Source organism: Eumetopias jubatus, unplaced genomic scaffold (genome assembly GCF_037043125.1).
Source record: "Eumetopias jubatus isolate StellerSeaLion01/CBP00866 unplaced genomic scaffold, mEumJub1_p1.0 scaffold_1, whole genome shotgun sequence".
NCBI lineage: Eukaryota > Metazoa > Chordata > Mammalia > Carnivora > Otariidae > Eumetopias > Eumetopias jubatus.
The window spans coordinates 189352891-189377151 of record NW_028274807.1 but is presented as its reverse complement, the minus strand read 5'-3'; the positions used below and the strand labels follow the sequence as shown (position 1 = coordinate 189377151).

Below are 24261 nucleotides of genomic sequence, written 5' to 3'. Positions count from 1 at the left end.
TAGATGCTAGTTCATCTGTTATTTTTTTAAATTAAGATGATTATTAGCTTTTTCTTCTATCCTAAATATATTTGTCCTGACACTGGATATAACTGGCAAAGTAAACAGGAATAGGGAACTTTCCAAATTTTGTGCTACTTCATGATACAACTGCAACAGTATTTTGATAAATGTTGAGGGGAAAATGGGACAATATGAAGTACATTTCCTTGCCAAGAGAACACTGAGTAACAGTGAAGACAGAGACAAGAGGATCAGAAGCACCCCCTCCCACCCTTCACAGGGAAGGACTCTTCCAAATCCATCCTGAGAAGTGAGTGGCTGTTGGGAAAACAGCTGAAAAATAAGGACTTAGATCTCAAATTCTTCAACCTGTCATGTTCCTTGAGAAGTTCTCAGTTAAATAACAAGAAGGACACCCATAATACATTCACACGTGAAAATATGTCCTGGGAGGGGGAAAAAGGGATGGGGGTGGGGAGGGTTTGGGGAGAAGAAGCCAAAGCTTCTCTTTGTTTTTGTGTGCTCTGAAGTTCCAAGGTAATACTAATTTTTAAGAAGTCCCCATGTTTCTTGTGGCCCTGGTATGAACTGATGGGTCACACACACGGCTTCTGAGGCTACTCAAGAAGTGCCTAATTTCTTAGGCAAGGAAAGGGTACAATATGGAGGAGAGAAATTACTAGACAGGAGTCAGCAATTTGGAGCCAACTCAATCTGAAGGAAACAATTAGAAACTGGCACAGGTCCCAAATCAATAAGCGGAGGTGGCTTTGGGCAGTGAGCATAATGGCTAGGTAATGAAAACTCAGATGCAGGTAACATAGCTCTGAGAGTGGAATGGCTCTTCAATGTCTCTCTGGCTGAGGCGAGGGTCATCTACCGGGAGGCTGGAAAAGGCACATCTAAACAGGCTCTCACAGCCAGGCTGGTCCCTGATGTTACAGCCCATGTAAACAAACAGTACTGCTGCGCTTTTCCCAAATCCTGTGAGAAATAAGTCCTCACAGCTCACTCCTGTCAAGCCCGGAGTGTGGTCCCAACACGAAAAACACTTCGTACAGAATAAGCAATGGATTCAAAGAGCTTTGGAACTCTAATTTCCCATTAGCTCTAATGGAGGCTGTGCTAATAAATTCCCCGGCTCGAGGCCGAACAGGTGTAATTCAGTAATGTGGCTGTAATTGAGTGATGTCAACTCAATATAATTCGTAATGTTTTTCTAACAAATTATCTCATTTTTTTTCTGAAAAAAAAAGTTATCTGTGATTCCATGTGATAAGCTGCTCTAAAAGGCTGACATACAGTGCTAATGATAAAGATCTTTAACAGATGGAAATGTGAACAGTAGCACTGGCTAAGAATGATCTTAGCTGATTCCTTATACGCTATTAACCTCTTCAACATAGCAAGCTTTCGTTTTCGACCGGCAAAGGTTTTGAATTCGTGGCTCGCGGTCCACAGATATTTCTGTATTTTGTCACTGTGATTATTATTCTACTGGACAGGTCCTTTACCAACTCTGCAAGTTAGCCATTCCTTTCTGTGCACAGTTCTCAAAACAAACCAGATCTACATGCTGCCACCTCCATGAAGACTGGTCTTCTTATTGGGACCACCTTCTCCTCCCCATCCATGTACCTGAAAATGACCTTTGTCTCTCAAGTTCCCATCAAAACCCTCCTTCTCCATGAAACTCTCCAGACCTATGGTCAGAATTACTTTCTCTCTTGCTCCATCTTCCTGTCATCACATGACAGTTCAGGTCCCCCTGGTACATACTATTCTCCTACCGCTGCCCTTGGTTTCAGTTCAGTGTCTTGCTTCAAGGAGAACCTTCTGTGCCTCAGATTAGGGCACCTTACACATGCATTTTGATGCCACTGTATTCCTTTCCTTTGTGGCATTAACCACAGTTATCATTACTATCATTTTGTCTCTCTCCTCCACTAGAATTAAGTTTCTAGCCAGAGTCTATGTTGGGTTTTTCTTAAATCTAGTAGTAAGCACAAAAGACTCCATATCTGAAGAAAGAATAAGCAAATGGATGAATGAACAAACAAACACTCTCTCTGTTTCTGTCTCTCTTTCACTCTATCAGTTTTCTCCACCTGATTGTGAACTCAAAGGAAACACATTCCTAATTGTAGCCATCAAAACGTCTAACTAACTTGCACATAAAAGAGATGAACAAAAGCCAGTTGAGTTAAATTGAATTTCTTCTATTGTAGTATTAGCATCAGACTGGCCATAATTTAGTTCCCAGAGCTTATCATGTTTTACAGCACCTGCTATCCATTGACCCTCATCAAGTTCCTACCATGTGCCAATCACTCTGCAGGATACTGTGGAACAGAAGTGAATGATATTTAGTACCAATTACTCTACGGTTTCAGGATGATTCCCATTTATGACTACATTTCTGCATTCATGTCAGATACACGGAATTACAGAGGTTAATTAAACACAGACACTGTCCTTGAGGAGCTCAGAGTCTAGTAAAGGAGATAAAAATGAAGAAAAAAAAATATCAGGAGGTAAAATCCAGGAGTAACAAAAGGGGTCTCAGTAAAGACTCCTGATGTTTCAATGAGGGACAGGGGAAGTAGGCTCAAGGCGGTGGTGGAGGTGGTTTTTAAAATGAGTCTTACCCAGGTGGAGGTTGGGATTGGGAATGCAGCAAAAAGGAACGGAGACAGAGAGCAAGGCCACGCATTCCCTGGTCCAACAGATCTTTATTACCTCCTATGTGAGGCACTGGGAACACAGTGGTAAGTAAACCTAAGTTCATTGTCAAAGGAGCTTGCATTCTACCAGTGGAGACAAATAAAGGTAAAGTAGCAACAATGCCAGGTGGTGATAAGCACTCTGAAGGAAAACAGGGCCAAGTGAGGGGCCAAGCTGAGATGAGTGCTACTCAAAATGGGTGGTCAGGGGAGGCTTTCCCATAGCAATGACACTGCACTCTGAAGGAAAACAGGGCCAAGTGAAGGGCCAAGCTGAGAGGAGTGCTACTCAAAATGGGTGGTCAGGGGAGGCGTTCCCATGGCAATGACACTGAACAATGACCTCAGTGAAATGAGGGAGTGAGTCATGCAACACTCCAAGGGGAGAACATTCCCAGCAAAGAGAACAGTGATCCTGTCCACAAAGAAGGGAGTGCTGACGCCTTCTTTTTCAAACTGGGGTCTTTGAGCATGTTCTTGGAGGGTCTGAAGATTCTTGAAGAGATTCTTATTTTTTGTTTTCATTTAGATAACCCTCATTTAAAATGTTCCAGATGCACTCTGGATCAGCCACATGGTACCTAAAATGTGAGCACCAGCACAAAATTTCTAGGCCTGGGTGTGCATCTGTATTTGTATTTACAATTGCGGTGGTGCCAGGTAAGTACCGTTTCAATTGCCACAAGCCAAAGACATAAAAGGGGCAGAATTACCACTTAAATAACGTGTTTGTGTCCCAAGACCTCAGAGTGGGGGTAGGGTATCAGTGAATTGTCCCATATTAGCAGCTGGAAGTGTTAGGAGTAAGTGAGTCATCACACAGTTCAGGCCAACACAAGCTTGACAAGCTACATAGAACCTTTGACATAACACACATCCCATGTTGCTATTTCCAGAGATGATTCTGCTTAAATAAAACAATACCACCTATCATGTTAAATTAATGCTGCTAATTTGAATTTGGTTTTGTCATTTTGATTACATTTAATTTATAAATGTGTTGCAGTTTCATATTTGTCTAAGAACCACACACATAGAAAGTTATACCTAGCTTTATAACTTTACATGTTTAGTAACCAAATTATAAAAAAAATTAAGTCAACTTTGGACGTTGGTAAGAATTTCTCCCTTTAAGTGGCATCTGTTACATTACTCAAGTCTGACCATAGTCAAAGACAGTGGTGAAAAGAACCACCAGAACCACCACCAGGGAAGAGCTCTTGGTGGTTTCCAATGAACGACACAGTAAGGAAAGGAAAGAAAGGAGGTGAATATCTTTGGCAGGAAAAAAATATCACAAACTGGATAGACCTAACAACTCTAACTTTCCTTCTCTGGTGCAAAAAGGCGATAATTTATGTAACATATTAGTTAAACCTCTTTCAGAACATCTAGCCCATTGGAACCTTAAATAGTAGAAAAATACATAGGGGAAGGAGGGAGGGTCTAGAAGCTATAATTAAAGGTTCACTGCACTCCCGTGGCAGATTAATCACAGAGCCAGATGAAGAGTCAAGTGTCACTACAAATGCAAAATAAATCCAACTAAACATATTTCACCTGCAAGGAAAAGTTTTTCTCACAACCCAAGGCTGTTCTATGCCCAGAAAAGTGAACAAGAGCCAAGACAACTGTCTGGAAGACTCAGACAGTTGGTGGGAATGGCTCTTTGGATCACAGAACTTTATAATGATATTAAGTCAGAGCTGGCACCTGGAATCAAGCAGACCAGGGTTCAAGAACCACCTCCAACAGTGATCAACTCTGAGACCTAAGCAAGCTCTTTAATATCACAGGAAAAAATAAAGATAAAATAATACCTACATTATAAAGTTGTTGAAAGGGTTTAATGAGATCATGAATGCACATAGCCTATTTAGAACACTGCCTGTCATGTAGTAAGTGCTCCATAAATGTAAGAAATTATTTTGATGATGTTCTAGCTCTACCATTCTATAAGCATATGTCTCCACAGATGACCCAACAGGCTGCTTTACTCAACCCTACAGCCCAGGAACAACATCTCCAGGATGGTTCTAGATGATTAGTTATGCATACACCAGTAGAACACATTTAAGATTGTCTTTAAAATAACATCATTCTCATTCACTCATTCACATAATCCAACAATCTTACAGAGTAGGCACTGTTATTATCCCTATCTTACAGATAGCATGCACAGGCCAGAGAATGGGATGGACTTGTTCAAGGACATATGGCTCATAAATAATGCAGCCAAGATTTGAGTCCAAGTCTGGGTCCAGAATCTACTTTTTGAATCACCAAATGACATTGTTCCTCTAGGTATATGACTTCCTGAGTCCAGTAAAGAGAAACACTGGGAACAGTTGGTCACATGCACGTAATTGTTCATTCCTCTAGATTCTCCAACTTGTAGGCATAGCAAACTAGGGTGTTTCATTCCCCAGCTAAGCATGTCCCTGAGTTACAATTTATTGTTATGCTGTTAGCTAATACGGAGTCAATACAAAAAACATCCATTTGAACAGTGTTATAGTAACTTCCACAAATGAAAGTTAATTTGAAAGTACTGTCCAACATTTTTACATAATGTCCCATCGACCACAGCTATCTCAATTTATACTTGAATTTAGTTCCAAAAGAAAAAGGAATGCTTTGCTTTTGTCAGATAATGAAAGTCATTTAATTCATTGTGGACTTTTTTTTTTTTTTTTGGCCAGAAAGCACTGAGATGAACTGACACCCATAAATTGAAGAGAATTAGTTAATTTGGGGAGTCTCATTATACCTACTCCTATGCTTTTTAAAAGAGAATCTGTGTCATAGTGTATCGTTTTCTCAAATTACCCTGAGTAATATTTTCATTTGTAAAGGGCCACACATTCTCTTTCAAGTAGGGGGACACAGAGCCCTTAAATGTTTCAAGGAACCTTCGGGTCCCCCAAACCTGCTTCAAATAAAACATCTAATGATTATTCCTTTGAAGCATTGAGACACTGGCCATCAGGGCACCAAGGGCAGGGAACAACTGTGCAGCTCTGTACTCTACATAGCTGGACCCGCCACTGTCCAACCCCTTAATGAGCTACAGGGGACACAGTCCATCAGAAGCCAAGTCTGTGGCTCAGGAAAGAAAGCCAGCCACAGAGGGAAGGCTCCCTTAAGCTGGAGGGAGCTGTTTCCCAGCAGTGCCTTGCTACTACAGTCCAGCCCTGTCATCTGTGCAGACTCCTCATTAGGAACCACGTTAGGGGCCATCGTAACTTCTCCAGCTGCAAGCAAAGGTGGCACCCTGGAACTGCCCTATGGCCCAGATGCGTGACTAATGACTAGAACTCTGGCTTCTTACTTGATGCTTCACCTTCAGAATTACGTGAACCCGCTCTGAAAGACACACCACTGTCACAGACGTATGGAGACAGATTAAGCTCCAGATGGAAGACTGTCAATGTCAATCGGTTACTCTTCTTATAGCCGGGCCGGCTTTTCATCTGAGCAACAAGAGAGAATGACTTCAGCACTCAGTTCCTTAGCTCAATTAAGTCTTAAGATTGAAAGTCTGTGTTATCCTGGTTTCCCAAGCATTCTCCACCAAATGCTTGTGTTTTGCTGGCCCCTGCCCACTCATTTAGAGTAGCTGCTTTTGATAGCTTTCATCCTTGAGCAGGTCTTCCCATTTCCGAGCTACTGTTTGACTTTTCTGCAGAATGTTCTGGCTCTTTGGTGAACTATACGTTATTGTTGTATCAGCTGTCCCATAAAGAGATAAAATCTGGATCAAATGCAGGACTTGTTGTCAGGGAAGAAAAGATAAGGTGAAGAATTCACAGAAGAGCAAGAATAAGACAGAGATGATTGAAGGTTATGAAACATTCCCCTTTTTCCCCTCCTCTGACTCTCTGGATCTGCCAGTTACTGCTGGTGTGTTTTATGCTTCCATTGTGATATATGTTTAGTTCAGAGCTGTTGACTTTGTTCCTCTGTTACAGGTAAGGCCTCTCTGTCTCCTGGCCTTATCTATCCAGCCACTTGTCTCCTGCCAGAGCTTCGATTTCTAAAAATAAATATATGCTACCTTCTATCAAAGGAATTTCATTGCATTTCAGAAATTCCTAGTACTAGACTCCAGATGCCCATGGCAACTTTTAAATTCACTCCAGTTACCTCTGCATTTTTGCTGTAATTGTGCAATAATGGTAACAATAATATTTTATATTTTTCTATATCCTGTACATACCATAATTCATTGAATCTTCACAGGGGAGGGATCATTATTCTCCTCTTTTCACAGATGAAACAAGCAAGGCCTCGAGAAGTCCATGGACTTGCCTGAAGACACTCAGCTCATCAGCCCAACAGCCAGGATTTGAGTCCAGGCAGCCTGGCTCTAGAACTTGTGTTCTTAACCTCTATGTTACACCGTTCCTCAGAAGGAGCGTTCTGCCTCCCTGGGTTTCTATTCTAACCTCTCAAATGTACAACGCTACTTACAACTAGAGTACATGTTAGCAAAACTTCTACAAAAGTATATAAATTAAGAATTAAACTTTGCCTCCTCTCCTTTCTCCTGTCCCTCTAACCTCATATCCTTATAATTTCATTCCCTGAGGGAGCCAATATTAACAATTTGGCATGCATTTCTGTTTTTGAATATGGGCATACATTTTTACATGTTTATATAAAACATACTGTTCTGCCACTTGCTTAATATCTTTTCATGTCAACTCACAGAGGTCTACTCCATACTTTTTAATGGCTGCAGAGTAATTTCAACATACAGACACATAACACTGTATCTAACAAGTCCCCTTTGATAGGTATTTATTTTACTTTCAATTTCTCAAGACTACGAACGGTGCTGCCATGAACTTCTTTATATACTTAGTCAAGTATATTGATACGATCTACAGCTAGAAATTTCAAAGAATGTCTAGGGCAAAACATTTCAAACTATGGTTGATAGCTTCCAAACTGCCCTGTCCAAAGTTTACTATATTAATTTATACTCACAATAGGGTGCATGGGCCTCTATCTCTCCATTTTCACTCCCACTGGTTATTATCTTAACTAAATAATTTGTAATTTCATTATGGAAAAAAAATGGAGTTATAATGAGTTCCCTAAGGTTCCCTTCGGGATTGCTAACTTACTAGGATCCACACAACCAGTCTTGAGAATGAAATAAAGCAACTAACTGACCTCAAAATATCCTGTCTGCCTCCCTCAAATAACTCTTCTAATCCGACCTCATTTATACTGTGACCACCAATTCTTTCCAGATTGAGTTACATATGGATAAATCCCATGGAACCTAGACCAAAATCCAACATGAAATAAAAAGATATCCTGGTAGGGAAAGACGACTCTCCAAGATCATTAGAGGTACCCAGAATTGTTTCCCATGTCCCCGGGCATAAACTAAAATATCCACTGATATTTGACAGTATAAATACAGAATGTGCCCCGGTCTAAATACAAATGAGCAAATCTTGAGTGCAGGACTGAATTTCTAGGAGCTGTGCAGTGTTACCCGGAGGCATAAATTAGGTGGTTCTGATTCTGGCCTGAAATGAGTAGAAAAACTATTCCAGATGGCTACTGCCCCTCAAACACGGCCACTCAGAGGAACCTCTTCTAGATCCACAGCAGGTGCCATCATCAGCTCCACTCGCTGAAGAGGCTGTGTTTTGCATTCCAAAATGGCACCACAAAGGACTAGCTGATATAATAAGCACAGACTAAGAGAAACATCATTGTCATCTTCATCATCATCTCTGGCAAGATTAGCATTATGTGAACCAAGCACTCTGCTAGTTCTCTAATCAACCCCATGAGGTAGATACCTTATTATCCGATTTTACAGATGTGAAGATGAGGTCACAATAAGTGATCTTTCCAGGGCTCAAACCACTTCTGTATCACGTCCAAAGTCATGCTCTTGACCATGACACTATCTTCCCTTTCTATGCGCATAAAATAAACATAGACCAGAAGAGCAAAAGAGTCCCAAACCTAGGAAGGATGACAGAGAATTGTGGCAGTTAGTATATGAAGGATAATAGACCAGTCTAACTGTAAGTCTCCTGTTTCAAAATGTTTGCATGTAACTAAAAAGCATCTATATTAACGTTTACAGGCACAAATGTGTATGGGAGCCAAGAAGACCACAGGCATGAGTAAAGGCCACGTGCCCAACAAAGGGAGGAGTGAAGAGTGTGGTGCACATAACCCATCCAAACAGAGCAATCCCTTGAGCTAATTACAAACACGTGTGCATGCTGTTCAAAGGCTGCCAGATGACCATGAAAAATCCAATTTTTAAAAAGTTTTTATTTTAATCACCCTGTGCTCAAAAAATCCAATTTTTAAAGCTAACTGTTCCTATTTGTAAATTCTAATTTCGATGTTTTAAAAACATTTCAAGGGTGAGTTTGCAACCTCTGACCTCCACAGATAAGCAATCCAACACATAAGCAATAACGTGGAAGGAACTGTAGCAACACTGTGAGACAGCTAGCAGCCAGGCGTCCCTTCCCTTGCTCACAGACCCTTATCTTGCTCAGGAATCTGGCAGGCAGCAACATGCTCAGGGAAGACAGGCCCTCCCCCCGGTCCAAGAGGCTGCATCATGACTGGCCTAAGCCAGTGAAGGTGACTGAATTCTCCTTTTCCAATGACCAGTCTGAGAGGGGATACACATGTGACCCAATTCTGGCTAAAGAGAAATAAAAAAGGATACCTGCTGGGAGACTTTAAGGGAAGACTTTCTTCCCTGAAAGAAATAGACAAGAGAGGCCTGACCCAAGAAGGCCATTCTCTCCTATCCTGTGTTGGATGCTAATCTGGGACACTGGGGTATTGAAAGTCTTCTTGTGAGCATAAGGCAACCACGCAAAGGATGAAGGCCAACACACCACTGATGGTACAATGGAGGCATGGAAGGGGCTTGGGTCCTTGGTGAGAGGCTAAATCAACTCTGATATTGTTTCTCTCAAGGCTTCTTGTTCAGACAACAGCAAACATGCTTGTGCTTTAGGACACTACTAGTTGGGTTTTCTGTTACTTGGTACTGAATACATTCTAGTGAAGGATGTCCCTTTCAACCTCTCTTCAGAGTTCTAGCCTTTTGTTTACAACATCCAGTTTTAGGTTGCAGAAAACTTCAGCAACATCAAGTCTATGCAGTTAGAGTCTGCAACAACATGTGGGATGAGGCTCTGCCACTTGAGAACACCCACACTCTGCTTCAAAAATTTAAATTATGCTGTTAGCTTTTCAAGATGGATGAAATCCTTTACAGCATCATATAGCAAAGACTTAACTGCTCTCATGGTTGCCAGGCAACTGCATACATATATGCTGCCTAGAAACAAAATTTATGACCCTTGACTCCCCAAAGGAGGGTCTTTCTCCACAACTGATATGCATGTGCCCAAGTCTGACACTTTCCATCCAGCAAAGGTCATGGTGTACATCGAGGCTATCCAACAATCCCAAACTCATTATGCTGCCAACTAATATCATTCTTGATCAGATCATAAATTGTGGTTTCTGCATGCAAAGCCCAACGACAGAGTGAAGACAGTCCTGGGGCATAATTCCCTGTCCTCTGGCCTGTCTCATTATATAGACTGATTGGGTACCATCCAGGCAAAGGAAAAGAACATGTGAAGGTTCCCATCAGCCTGAAGAATTACTGTCAGGTGAACACAGTTTTGTAAACATCTTCCAATATTCAAGGAAAGTTTGTCTTCACAGCAAGTGAGATGATGAACTTTAAGAATGCTTCATGGAGCTTCTAATGTTAAGAGTCATTTAAAAAAAAAAACATGCAGGCTAAGATATGCTCATCATTTTATTAGTGCAGAAATTTCAAAATGCAAATACAAATGTCCCACATCTACAATTTGTGATGATTCCGGTGTTGCGTTTTTGCAAGTGAATTTTTGAATACTTTAAATTCATAGAATCATAGTATGTAAAAATCAAGAGAGACCCTGAGATCAAGCAGCTGAATCCAAGAGAATATAAGATGCACAGCTCCTTGGGGGTCAACACAGCCCCCCATTTGCTTGACTCCTGGTCTAATGCTCTTATCCAAAAACAATGTGCTTGTTCCTCATGAAACCAACCCTTCATCATTGTGGCAACGAAGGTCAGGCACAATTTGGTTTCAATCTGATGACAAACCAAACTCTCCATTTAGCCCTTAGTTGCATGGGTATGTCAGAATTAGGTTAAGTGGCACGTGAGCCACCCCTTGCTCACCCTCCACCCCCAAAATTAACAGGGGCTTAAACACACAAGCTTCTGTTCTCTCAGTGAACAAGTTGGGAGGTCAGCAGTCCAGGGCTGGTATGGCAGTCCACAGATTCATTACAGACCCACATGCCTCCTAACTTACTACCTCTCCATTCCTAGAGGATGGTTTTCTTTAACATGGTCAAAGGGGACGGATGAGCCATTATATCTGCATCCCAGTCAGCAGAAAGGAAGACTCTTCCATGAACTATCTCAGTAAGGATTCTCCTAGTTTGGGTTCCCCTGAAAGCAGAGCCCAAGACAAGAACCAAGAGCATGGGTTCATGTAGCTTATTTGGAAGGGGAGCCTAGGGAAGTGAAGGGAGAAAGGGGAGAACTGGAAAGGAAGGGGTAAGAGCAATAAAGCATGTGTTACCGAGCTGGTTATGCATGTGAGCGACCGAAGTTCAGTGCCTCTGGGGACCAGACGAAGAACTGTGTGGAATGCATCTCAAAACTGTCCGCCTCACTGACAGTGGCTGGGGCAGTCATCTACCAACATCTCCAGATCTTCCAGAGGTCAAACTGATACCATATGGCCCCAAGGCCACAGGTGAACAAAACAAGCATTCACCATAAATCACATTGTTAGCATAAACTACTTGGCATGGCCCAAGGTCGAAGGTATACACAGACACGCTAATTGAGCAGGATATTTCAAGGGCTCAAAGGTTATCTCCCAGGATCCAACAAAGCTAGTCTTTTCATTGGAAAGTGCCGTGTTCTAACACCTCAAGTTTGCTGAGTTAACCCTTCACTCCGCAACCTGTTTGATAAGAACTTAGTCCTAAGGCCATACCCACCTGCAACAAAAGGAGATGCAGTCTTCACTCAGGGCAGCCACTTACTTGTCTACTTAACCTTCGGGAATTCTATCACTGTGGAACAGCAGTTCTCAGACTTTAGCATGTTGGAATCACCTACGGAGCTTGTTAAAATAGGCTGCAGGTGCTCCCCACACCCTCACCACCCCAGGTAGCTTCTGGCTCTAGTAAGTTCAGTAGGTCTGGGATGAGGACTGAGAATTTGCATGTCAACAGGTTCTCAGATGCATTAGTTTTGTGTTGCTGACAGAATAAATAATCACAAACTCAGGGTTTAAAACAACACAAAATTCACAATCTCACTGTTCTGTGAGTCAGGTCTCTCAAGTTGCAGACAGGCTACGGGCCTTTCTGAAGGCTCTAGGGGAGGCTTGGTTTCCTGGTTCATTCAGGTTATTTGCAAAATTCAGTTCTGAGGTCTCCACTTCCTTACTGGCCATGAACTGACAGCATCCTCAACTTCCAGTGTGGAGCCGTCCCTCCACAGTCAAGTCGGCAACGAGAGTTTGGGTTATTTTCATGTCTGACTCTCTCCTGCCTTTCTAGGGTCAAATTTCTCTGATTGCAGCCTGGAAAGATTCTCTGATTTTTCAGCCACTGGTGTGATTAGATGAGGTCCACCCAGATAAGCCATGATTATTCCCTCACCTCAGGGTCTATAATCTTAATTACAGACACAGAATCCCTTTTGGCAGGGAGGATAACATTCTCACAGATTCTGGAGATTAGGGTGTAGACTTCTTTAAGAAAGGCCATAATTCTGCCTACTTTATCAGTTCACTCTGACATTGCTAGTTCAGGGGCCACACATTGAGAACCACCACTATAGAAAAGGGAAGAACCACCAGTCTCTTAGGTAGCATAGATGTGTCAATTGAAAGAAGCACAGAAGCACCTGGGTGGCTCAGTCAGTTAAGCGTCTGCCTTCAGCTCAGGTCATGATCCCAGTGTCCCGGGATCAAGTCCCACATCAGGCTCCCTGTTCAGTGGGGAGTCTGCTTCTCCCTCTCCCTCTGCTTGTGCTCTCTCTCCCCCCTCTCTCTCAAATAAATAAATAAATTCTTTTTTAAAAAGTGTCAATAAACGAATTGACTGCAGGTGGGCCGAACGCCTGCTTAAAAAGTAATGAGACAAAGGGCACAAAGGGGGACCCAAGAACAGAGAATCAAGGAACTGGAATCCTCCTCAGACTAGAAAATCAGCTCTTGCTCACTCTAGCCATTTCTTGGAATGTATTCAGTAAAATTCTTAATTGACGAGGAGAGAAAGAAAATGCAATCAAACCAATCCTGGGCCAAAAATAACAGAGAATTCCACTAAAATTCAACAGGTCTCTTTATGGCAAGATTCCTCGTGGTCTTTAAAATGCCAGGGTATGCGGTGAACCACCAAGAAAGAGAATACAGTTCCTCAAAACTCTCTGGCCACTGACCATTTTCTTCATGGTATGTATCATGGAACTGGACTCCCTGAAAAATGCAGTCATCAAGGCTGCTCTGGGGTGAAAGGTAGTAACTCAATAAACCTGCACTGTTTCAGCTGGTGCTTCTCAACTTTGGCTGCATACTGGAATCATCTCTGGAGCTTCAAGAAACCACTGCCTAGGTCATACACCCCAGAGATTCTGATATACTTGGTCTGTGGCATGGCATGACCATCAATGCTGTCCACGTGCCCCAGGATTCTAATGGGCAGCCATGATAAGAACCACTACTATGGGTGATAACCCTGTTCTCCTGACTCCTTTAGAGTGTTTAGTTACTAATCACAGTGAGAAAATGCGGTATTGTTCCATGTATTTCAATTCTGCCCAAATTAAGGGAGTAATTTTGAGAATTAAAAGGGAGGGCCAGAAGTGGCTAGGAGTACAAAACTCCATACTCAATGATACCATTCTTTTCTACCATCATTGCTTTCATGACTTTCATCTCATTGTATCTCCAGAATTTAGCACAATGCCCCACACATGGTAGATATTCAGTAAATAATGTGGTAAATGTTGAAGAAGTATGAACAAAGTCCTCTTCAAAATGCAGATCCCGGAAGAATCCCACTTTGGTCAAACCTAAGTGCACACTACTCTAGACAGGTAATCAGAGCAGAGAGTGAGATGGGGAATCAGCATTTTTGACTGGCATGCTACAAGGCACACAGACCTTAACCAATAAATATTTGATTATGAATGAATAAATAGATGGATCGATGGGTGAATGAATAAACATAAAAAGATAGGCTAAAGTATGTTGAAGCATGAGGTGTTTGGGTGAAGGCTAGAGGATGAAGCCCAGAGGCAGAATTGAAGTTCAGAGAATATCCTTTCTCCTCCAAGTTTGTGTAGGTCACTAAAAACATTTGGTGTATCAGTGAAAATCACTCAAAAGACCCCTGCTGAAGTGGAAACACTTGTTTGGAAATTTGCAAATTTCAGCTGCCTCAAATTCATCTCTGTCTTCCTAACCTACTATGATCCAATGCAATCCCTCCCAGCTCTATCCAGGATGATGGGAGAAGAAAGTGTGCACAGGAGCTCCTGTCTTCTCCTGTTCTTTCTCTTTGCTACCAACATAATGCTGCACAGTAACTGCCAATTGCCTTTTCCCAAGGCATCTTTTGAGAGCATCTCCCTTGGACCATCAGGGTAGACAGCTCCAGTTTTTTTGGTCATATTATAAGTCTTATGATATATGCATCCCTAACAAGTGCCATCCCTAAGATGATGAAGGCTGTCATCCAATATTCTATCATTTAATTCATGGTGCTGTTTATCTTGGCTGCAGGAGAATAAATTATCGGTATATTCGGAAAGTCTTGTACCACCTTTCCTCCTCTCCATTATCATGAAAGTTAAAATTACTTATTTATGAACCAAATAATTTATCTGAACATTTTAACAATGCACTAGCACTTATAAAGGTTTTTATTTCAATTTTGTTACAGGTACAAAGTCAAATATCACTGTGGTACAAGTTGTCCTGTTTTTTCTAATATCTAATAATATATGTATGGAGTTCCATTTTGGCCTTTTACAATTAATACAAGAAGCATAATGGATCCACAGCAATCTCCTTGAGAAAATAACAAATGTCTACCAGAAATAATTTATCTGTGGAATGCAAAGCTTTGATACACCATTTCCAAAACTACTCCAAAAGAAAAAGGTAAAAAAGAAAAAAAACATACTCCAAGTCAAGAGCCATTAAGAAAGAGCCAAAAACCCTCACAGATTATTGTTGGGAATGTAAACAACATTTCTGGATTGGAACCTAGCAATATGCATCAAATGTTCACAGCTTTAAAATGTTCATTTCTGGGGCACCTGAGTGGCTCAGTCGGTCAAGCATCTGCCTTCGGCTCAGGTCATGATCCCAAGGTCCTGGGATCAAGCCCCGGGACAGGCTCCCTGATCAGCGGGGAACCTGCTTCTCCCTCTGCCTCTGCTGTCCTTCCCCACCTTGTGCTCTCTGGTGCTCTCTCTCTCTCTCTCTGTCAAATAAATAGATAAAATCTTTAAAAATAATAAAAATAAAATGTTCATTTCTTCACCATTATTTCAAGAAGCATATCACAAGGAAATAATAAAAGATGTGCCAAAAGATGTATCATATATGGATGCTCACTTAGTGTTACTCCCCATAAAGAGAAATTGACAGAAATGTACAAGTCCACAAAATATTGATACATTTTGCTACCTACAAAATGGATTGCTATGCAGTCATTAAAAATAATGTTCCTGAAGATTTATAGTTTATACAAATATGCACAAAAATATGCATGCTATCAAATTAAGTGGAACACCAAGATGCAAAACAGTATAGGCAGTCTCTATCCAATGTTTCTAATGTATATTTGCATATATATTTATACTTTTGCACAGATACATAGAATATAATCAATAAATATTTTTGAACATCTAAGCAGCGAGTGTGTGTGTGTGTGTGTGTGTGTGTGTGTGTGTGTGTGTGCAGAAAGACAAAGTAAAGTACCCCAAAATGTTGGTAGTTGTATCGGTTAGACGATAGAATTCTGGGGGATGCTTATTCTCTGCCTTATACTCTTCTATGTTTTCTGTGTTGACTCAAAGCACATGTTATTTCTGTAACCCAGAAATATTCTATCTTTACTGATTTGTGGGCTAAAGAAACTCATTGCTATTCTCCCTAGAGTACCAATGATGCAAGCACTCTGTTGTTGGACACTTTCCCCTTGTTTAGTGTCTGCCAAAATCCATGACTTTGGAGCCAGAATCATTTGGTTTCAAATCCTAGGTCTCTATTTCAAAGCTCTGTGACCTTGGGTAAGTTCATTCATCTCTCTGAGGGTCCTGCGCCTCTGGTATGAGGATGTTTGGGGAAGTAAGTGAGAAGTTCTGGGCCTATCAAATAGTCATTTGTCCCTCCCATTCCTTTCTAATAGGACCCTACTCTGATTTTGTTTAGTTCGTGGGGGCCCACACTCCATACTCAGGGATAAAAGGCTGGGCCCTACCCAGCCCTAGGCTGTAAGCTTGACGAGACCAGGACAAACACGGTACCTTCATTCTCCTTGCAAAGGATTGTTTTAGGGTACGGTTTTAAAATTCTGGCCAATTGACTAGGAGGTTTAAAATTCTGGCCAATTGACTAGGAGGACTTGGGGGGCTTCTGAGAAATTTTTCCTCATTCTTAAGAAAATAAAGAACACACATAAAGGATGGATACTCTTCTCCATGTCTGGTCTTCAGACACTGCTATGTCAAGGTGTCTGGAAGAATCCTAGCCAACCTGGAACATAAGGGGACAAGCCTATGAAGAAAAGTAACACCTGAAAGAATGACAAAAAAAAAAAAAAAAAAAAAATGGAAAGAACCCTGGTTTTCAATAATGTTGTTGTTGAATTCTAGAAAGGCCTTAGCTTTTCATTTACATTTTAACATTTTTATTTAAGTCAGTTGAACTGGATTTCTATTAGTTCCATCTGAAGGAATCCAAAGTCACACAGAAAGCAAAAGTGCCAAACCCAGGACCAAGAGCTGAGTTCAACGGATGTAAGTCTTCCCTTCTTTCTAGCACCCTCCAAATATATGTACAATATGCACAATGTAGATGCAGGTTATAGGAAAGGTGACAAGAAAGGGTAAATAGACTTTTTTCCACCTCCCAAAACACATACCCAGGACCCAATTTCTCTAATTTTAACATATAGGCCCTAATAAATGATGGACAAAGGAAAGACTTGTGAGGCAGGGGATTGTATCCTGCTAAAAAGGAATTCTAGGTCTTCTCAGAAAATCTAGAATAACAAAGGCCTCCTACAATCCTTTTCTCCCTGTGGGTCTTGAACTGGCCAGAGCCATGCTTTTGTAAGAGGTCCCCCATATAGATCAGGATGGATGGAGCGTGTGCTATTACATCAAAAGAAAGCATTTGCCACCTGAATATGCATGTGCTACATCAACCGTGGGTCTTAATCAAGTTATAAGACTGACACGCAGTCCAATGACTGGACCACTAATTTATGCAGTTCCATATTCCAGACTGAACCACCTCCTTTTCTCATATCTTTTTGCATATAATCCCAATAGGGAAGAATAAACCAGCCTGAGATATGCTTAGATATTTTCTATTTTAGTTAAAAATAAAATGTTAATTTTTTAAAGCCTGGAAGATTATCTATAATTTGGGTCCAATGTCCCCAAAAAGTTTGTGCTACTGGAATTCAAAATCACCCCACTAGCACTGAAAAGAATTCTTGAGTGTTCAAAAGCTTTTGGGGGTTGGTTTGTGCACTTCCTTTTTATGACTATTGCTCCCCATCCCAGAATATGGCACTCAATAAGAAGGGCTAACAGTGTCCTGCTGGCCCTGTTCCTATGTGTCATCTTGCTACATTTCCAGTTAATGGCATGACTGTAATGACTAGCAATTTAAATAATGGAGGCTGAACCAGAGGCAGCTATAAGGACACAATGCAGAAATTGCCACAGTTTATCAACATCACTGGCACCCAGCTCTTCATTACCTCCTTGAATAGGGTCAAAGTAGTTAAAGTGATGCTGTAAATACCGACTAAAACAAAGTAGCTGTTTATTCTTGATTTGTCATTGGGTATTTATAACAAACAAGTTGCGCTTCCCAGGCATGGGTTATTAGACACGAGAGTGTAATTGATATTAACCAACTTTCAGGCTCCAGTAACTTTTTTTCACTGGGTGTCAGTTTAATTTTTTTTAAAGCATAAGTAGTGCATGCCAAATGGAAAACAAGAGGAAAAACACACAAAACTCCCTAAGCTTTTAGTACTAAGTGAAAAACAACTAATCCATTTGTCTTATAGAATCCTTTAGAGGTTTGCTATCAACTCAGGAGAGTCTTCTCTTTTTGAAGGGGTCAAATTTGTATTTTATTTTATTATTTTATTATTTTATTTATTTTTATATATATATTAGAAACGAGACTGCTCTGACTGTAATCTTGTTTTCCTTCAGAAGTGGAGCAGTGTGGACCAATGTCTGAAACAATCATTGTGCATCTACTATATTACAGCAGAAACTGAACATTGGTGACCCACTGGCAAATCTGGCCCATTGCTCTGTTTCATTTGGGCTGTAATGGCGGACTTAGTGTTTTAACACTTTTTAATCCTTTTAAATATTTGCAAATTGAGAGTTTTCACAGAAAATGCTGAAAGCTCTGACCCTACAGGCACCAGACTCCTACATGGTAACAAACAGCTGGGGCTGAGTTGAGGCTGCTTTCGTTGGGGCAGGGAACCCACTCTGCATTCTGCCTTCTCATGCCTCCCTAGAGCCTCCCTGCCACTGAGCCCAAATGTCAACTATCTCCCTTCTTAAATGTAGTGCTATTTTTCTTACAGTAAAGATCGAAGACAAATATTGTATGTTGGTGTGTCTCCATCACAAGTGGGAAAACTAAAGATGGGTTAAGAGGACTGGGGGTTTCAAGAAAAATGAAGAAACTGTAATTCTACACAGAAGTACGGGATTTCCTAACCTTACTTCCTTTGCTCAATAACAGAATCTCCCTAGTTGCACTCCAAGGGCATTTGAATGATGACTCTCTGTGAAAAGCACCAAGCTAGAAGTTCTGATGAAAGCAGGCCAGATGTATGGAAAAGCCAGGCTAAGTTCCACCTCAGATAAAAGCCATCAAGCTAAGAGGGGAAAAACAAGCAGTCCACTTGTAACAAAAACTGAGAAAATAGCAAGCATGGTATTGAGGACTAGGAAGGATAAAATAGGTCCTGATTTTCTACCAAAAACATCTCAGGCCCTGGCCAACCTCCTTTCAGAGAATCAGTTAGGCACTACAGGAACCTGCATTTGCTGTCTGAAATCATCCAGATGTTCTTGGTGTGAGCTCCAGCAGGAGCCTCTTGTCTGGTCTGCAGCAGTGAACCCTCAGTGTCCATTTGGTTTTATGATCTCTTCTCCTTCTGCAGGGAGGGGGGAGTATTACAAGAGATGCTTGTTTTTAACAAGAAAAATAAACACACGTGTGCACACCAACTCAGAAAATATTACTTGATGGTGTCCACTCCCATAGGAGATTTCACTCAGAAATACTTTTCTAGTAACCCAAAGCACTAAAAGTCTTAAGACCCAACAAATCTGAAATGACGGAAGGTTAGGGAAGCTACTGTATAGAAACAAGCTAAAAAAGACAGAACTCTTCAGAAAACCCGAAGAGGTGTGTAGAACACACAGGGTCATTTTCACCCTCATAGTAAATCCCATAGTAAAGAACTCAAGGAAAACTTTTCAGTATAACTGGGGAAGGGTAAGCAAAGAGCAGAGTATGGAACAAGCGTGTATTAATTTCCTACAGTGTACCAAGCACTGTATATACATTTTAGCAAGTTTTAATAATAAATAATACTTTTTGTTGCTCATTCATTCTTTTAATAAGTATTTGTTCACCGCCTTCTCTGGGTCAAGCCTCTCTAAGGATACAGAAATTTAAAGACGTGGCTTTCCTATTGTCAAATTTTGAGTCTAACAGAGAGACAGACACTCTGATGAAAATAATAATGGTTATAAATGTTAGCGATAATACAACGAGTTAATAATGTTGTCATTTACTGTCTGCTTACTATGTGATAGGGATTGTACCAAGCACTTTACATTACTTTTCATTTAATCTCCCATAAATGCCCTATGATTGAAGTACTAATACCTTCATTTTACCGAGAAGGAAAGTGAGCCATAGAGAGACTATGTAGCTTGCCTAAGGTTATACAGCTAACAAGTGGAAAATTCGAGATTTAAACGCTGTCTCTTTTCTATACCAGATGAACAGATTATCTGCCACCTCAACTGAATACTGGCTGCAATGGAGGTATGCCAAGGACAACGGAAGCAGAATGGAGAGCCCTCAAATGCTTTTTAATTTACAAAGCACTTTCCCCTACAGAGAGTAAGCTCCAGAATTCATCATCCCCAAGAGGTGGAACTGGTAGGAAATATAATAGGCTTTCAAAATGGCTTAGGTCAAGGGATGAATGACAAAGTTACGGCGGGTAAAAAGAACCTGGGATGGACCAAACTTTTCAGATCCAGAGGCAAAAAGAAAAGCAAGTTCTCCCATGACATCTTTCTTGGGAGCTTATTGGGAATAAAATCATTCTTGTTGGTGAACCACACATGCCTAAATTTCCAAGTTTCTAAGAACAGAGAATCAACAAAACTTTCACCCCATTTTTTTTACCTGAAGTCTACAGAAGACAATATGATACATAAAAGATGTATCAATTATTTAGTGTTTAAATATGTCTCTGGCAGAGCAATAGGTACCTTGTGTATATTGTTTCTCATCTCCTTAACACCATGAGATCCAACCCTATAGAAAAGAAGAACGCTGGGCTCAGAGAGGTCAAGTGACTTATCCAAGGCCACACAGAGAGTAAGTGCTAGAGGCATGATTTGAAATTGGAAAAATGTGATTCCAACAACAATACTTTCTTCTTAACACCAAAGCACAAAGTATCAAGACAAATATCCCCACAAATATTCAGCATGCTTCTTTTAATTCTCTATTCTTCATTCATTCTTTCAAAACCAATTTATCCTGTATATCCAAGGAACACAGTACCTATACACAACCTCACCTCAGGAAAGGTGAGGAACAGGAGTGAGGATTAAAACCAGGAAAGGGATATGGTGCCACTTTGCACAGAGCCTTCAAGCCCATGATAAAAAATGTAAGCATCCATCCCAGGTAGAATGCACTAATATGTCAATTTTTGCCAACAGTGTGAACTTATCTTTCCCACTTAAATCATTCAGTGGCTCCCCACTGTCCTTAGACTAATCCCAAGTGTTTAACCTAGCCTTCAAGTTCTTGCAAAACTCTCCAGCCTCATCACTTTAACCGTCTGTCACCATCCCAACTCTTCAGTGGACCTTACTCTTTTACCTCCCAGCTTTGCATGGGCTGTTCCTTTTGTCCAGAAGACTGTCCTCAGTCCTCACCTCCCATTAGCTGGCTAACTCCCACCACTCAGCCCAGAAGTCTCAGCCCAAAAGGTACTGGTCTCTGGGAAGCCATCCTCAATGCCCTCACATCTATTATGTTATACAATGTGCTGTGAGTTTTATTATCTCTCTTCTCCATCACTTCCCTCCTGGAGGGCAAGCACTGTCTTTGTTAGCTCCTCAGCACCTTTCAAACAGCCCGGCACATAACAGGTACTCAATAAATATCTTGGGAGTAATTGTTAGGTTAGTGAATCAAGTGATTGATGGACTGATTGATTCTTGTTGAGACTACTGAGTCAAGGAAGCCATAGGAGGTTGTGCTATAGTCCAGGGGAAAACATCTTGTTATGGAAGCCTAGAAGCATTTATTAGAGCAGGCACTTTGTTAAGTAGGGAGAGTGTAATGACTAGTTGGTCAAGGGAGACAGCAAGTCAGAGAAAAGCAGAGCCAGCGGGCAGTTGCTGGGGAGAATACAATTCCACAGGATGATGAGCCATTAGCATGCAACACCGAGTAATCTGATTTTCATGACAGACAGATTTATTATGACTTCCAAATATATAAATCCCAGGTTATGCTTTACAGCTAACCTAACAACTTGATATATGCGTCTGACATCCCATCTTAAAATCAGATTCCAGCTTCTAATTAATTTTTATTCACCCTTCATTATAACTAGAGAGGCAGGAAATCTCAGTAGGATAAACAATAGATAGGGTATTAGTCGTTTGTATTTTGTGGTGCATTTTCCATCAAAACGCTGAGTTTCCTTTTTCTTTGCTACAAAAACGAGGAAGTACCCAATTCTCCCTATGACTTCTAGGAGGACTGAGTGGAGAACATTATACAGCAAGCTGATGGTATTTCTATTAAGTGACCCCCCCCCCCTTCCTGGATACTCACCCCTCCCCCTCCAACCTCATCCCACACACACAAGTTAGAATAATACCATTCTAGTCAGTTTGAAGGCTGATCATAGCTTAAATGTTACCATCTCACTTTCTCCAATATTTTTATTAAACAACTCTTAAGCTGAGTTGCTAACTCTATGAATACCAAAAATAACGTTCATGAAAGCTGAACATACTATCAACAGCTTCTTATATAATCTCAACAACATTTAAAATTCACTCACACCCAGATACTTTGTGAACAGTGCAAAGTGGTATGATGGTAGCTGGGAAAAGGTTTGTAATCTGCAGATTTCTTTAAAATGGGCTTTTAGTAGTCTGTATTTTTTAAATATACTATTAATGTATGTATATACTTTTTAAAACATTTTCTTCCATTTTCTTTTGCCCATATATGAAAGTCACCATGATCACCACAGATTGGGTTAGGAAAAAACAACTACTCACATTCAACATTTAATTTATTTTTAAAGATTTTATTTATTTATTTGACAGAGAGAAAGAGACAGCAAGAGAGGGAACACAAGCAGCGGGGAGTGGGAGAGGGAGAAGCAGGCTTCCCGCCGATCAGGGAGCCCAATGCGAGGCTCGATCCCAGGACCCTGGGATCATGACCTGAGCCGAAGGCAGATGCTTAACGACTGAGCCACCCAGGCGCCCCTAAATTTCTTTTTAAGAGAGGGAGAGAGGGGGGATGGGAGGGGCTGACAGAGAGGGAGAGGGAGAATCCTAAGCAGACTCCATGCCCAGCTCATGAGCCCGACCTGGGGCTTAATCTCACAACCCTGAGATCATGACCTGAGCTGAAATCAGGAGTTGGACGTTTGACGAACTGAGCCACCCAGGCACCCCTCACATTCTTTTTTTTTTTAATTTTAATATGGAGTTTCACTGTGTGTTAGCCACTGTCCTCAAAACTTCAAATGCACTAAATCTTACCCCACACTCCATTAAGATACCATAATTTTCTCCTATTGACAAATGAGAACACGAAGGGACACAGGTTTTAAAAGTTGCTTGCAGTCACAAAACCTGGTAAGTGGTAGAGCCAAAATTTTAACTGACACTGATGAGGCTCTCTCACCTTGAACTTCACCAATATACTGCCTCAGGGACTTAAGGGAGACCTTACTAAATAAATAATAGTGTAAACAGCCAGATGTGTTTGCCAAAGCCATAAATCCAAACTACACAATCAACCTCACATTGAAAGCACTATAATGTTTCTGGCTTTTTATAAGCAGATTTAAACAAATCTGGATTCCAGTCTGTTTACTGCCACAGGATGAAATACAAACTAGCAGGAGGAATACACCCAGCACAGAACTTGTCTGATAGACATCCTGAATCACAAAGGCTGCCACTTTCTGGTTCCCGGTAGTGGAAATAGGGGAATACAAAAAAAATCTGAAAAATCTTCACCTCATTTTGTTATAAATATATGGTTTCTAAATCTCCAGTGTCTGTCCAATTGAACTGACGGCATGAAAGTTGCATTTAACACACACACACCCCACACATAGAATCTATTCAAAATGTGTCTTTATCTCAGCCCTGAAAACATTTTTTAAAAAATGGATTCACATAATGATAAAAAAGAAGTTCATTTGCTTGCCCTTCAGGATACATAATACTGTATTTACCCAAACAAAATTGCATATTCTCCCTACAAAATCAAATTTAAATATATACAGTACTTTTATTTCTTTCCCTCAGAAAAGCTTATTTGTAAGGATAGAACATATCCTGGATACTAGTAAAAATAATAATAATTTAAAATAATAAAATTTTTAATTAAAATTATCATCACAATTTTAAAAGTATTTCATTTTTTAAAATGAATTTAGAGTAGAATAGAAATCAAATCAACATTTACAAGAACACATAAAGCATTCATATTACAGCTAATCTATATGGATGATTTGTAAGTTGCAGAGCCTTTTAATAAAACCATATTTTGACTCTAGCACTATTCAGTTAGGGCTTTATCAAAATATCTAATTACAAAATAAGATCTATGATGTTCAGATGAAACCACACACAA

General features: G+C 40.7%; 1 protein-coding gene across 3 annotated transcripts in view; it reads right to left on the bottom strand.

Moving 5' to 3' along the window:
• The window catches only part of FHIT (fragile histidine triad diadenosine triphosphatase), a 1452058-nt gene that overhangs the window by 1285719 nt on the left and 142078 nt on the right, over positions 1 to 24261 (bottom strand). The window contains exon 1 of one of the 3 annotated variants that reach the window (XM_088027745.1): positions 8552 to 8651. The exons of the other annotated variants lie outside the window; for them this stretch is intronic. The gene's annotated coding sequence lies outside the window, so the exon portion shown is untranslated. Of the gene's footprint in view, positions 1 to 8551; positions 8652 to 24261 lie in introns of those variants that run through there. 3 annotated transcript variants of the gene reach the window in all.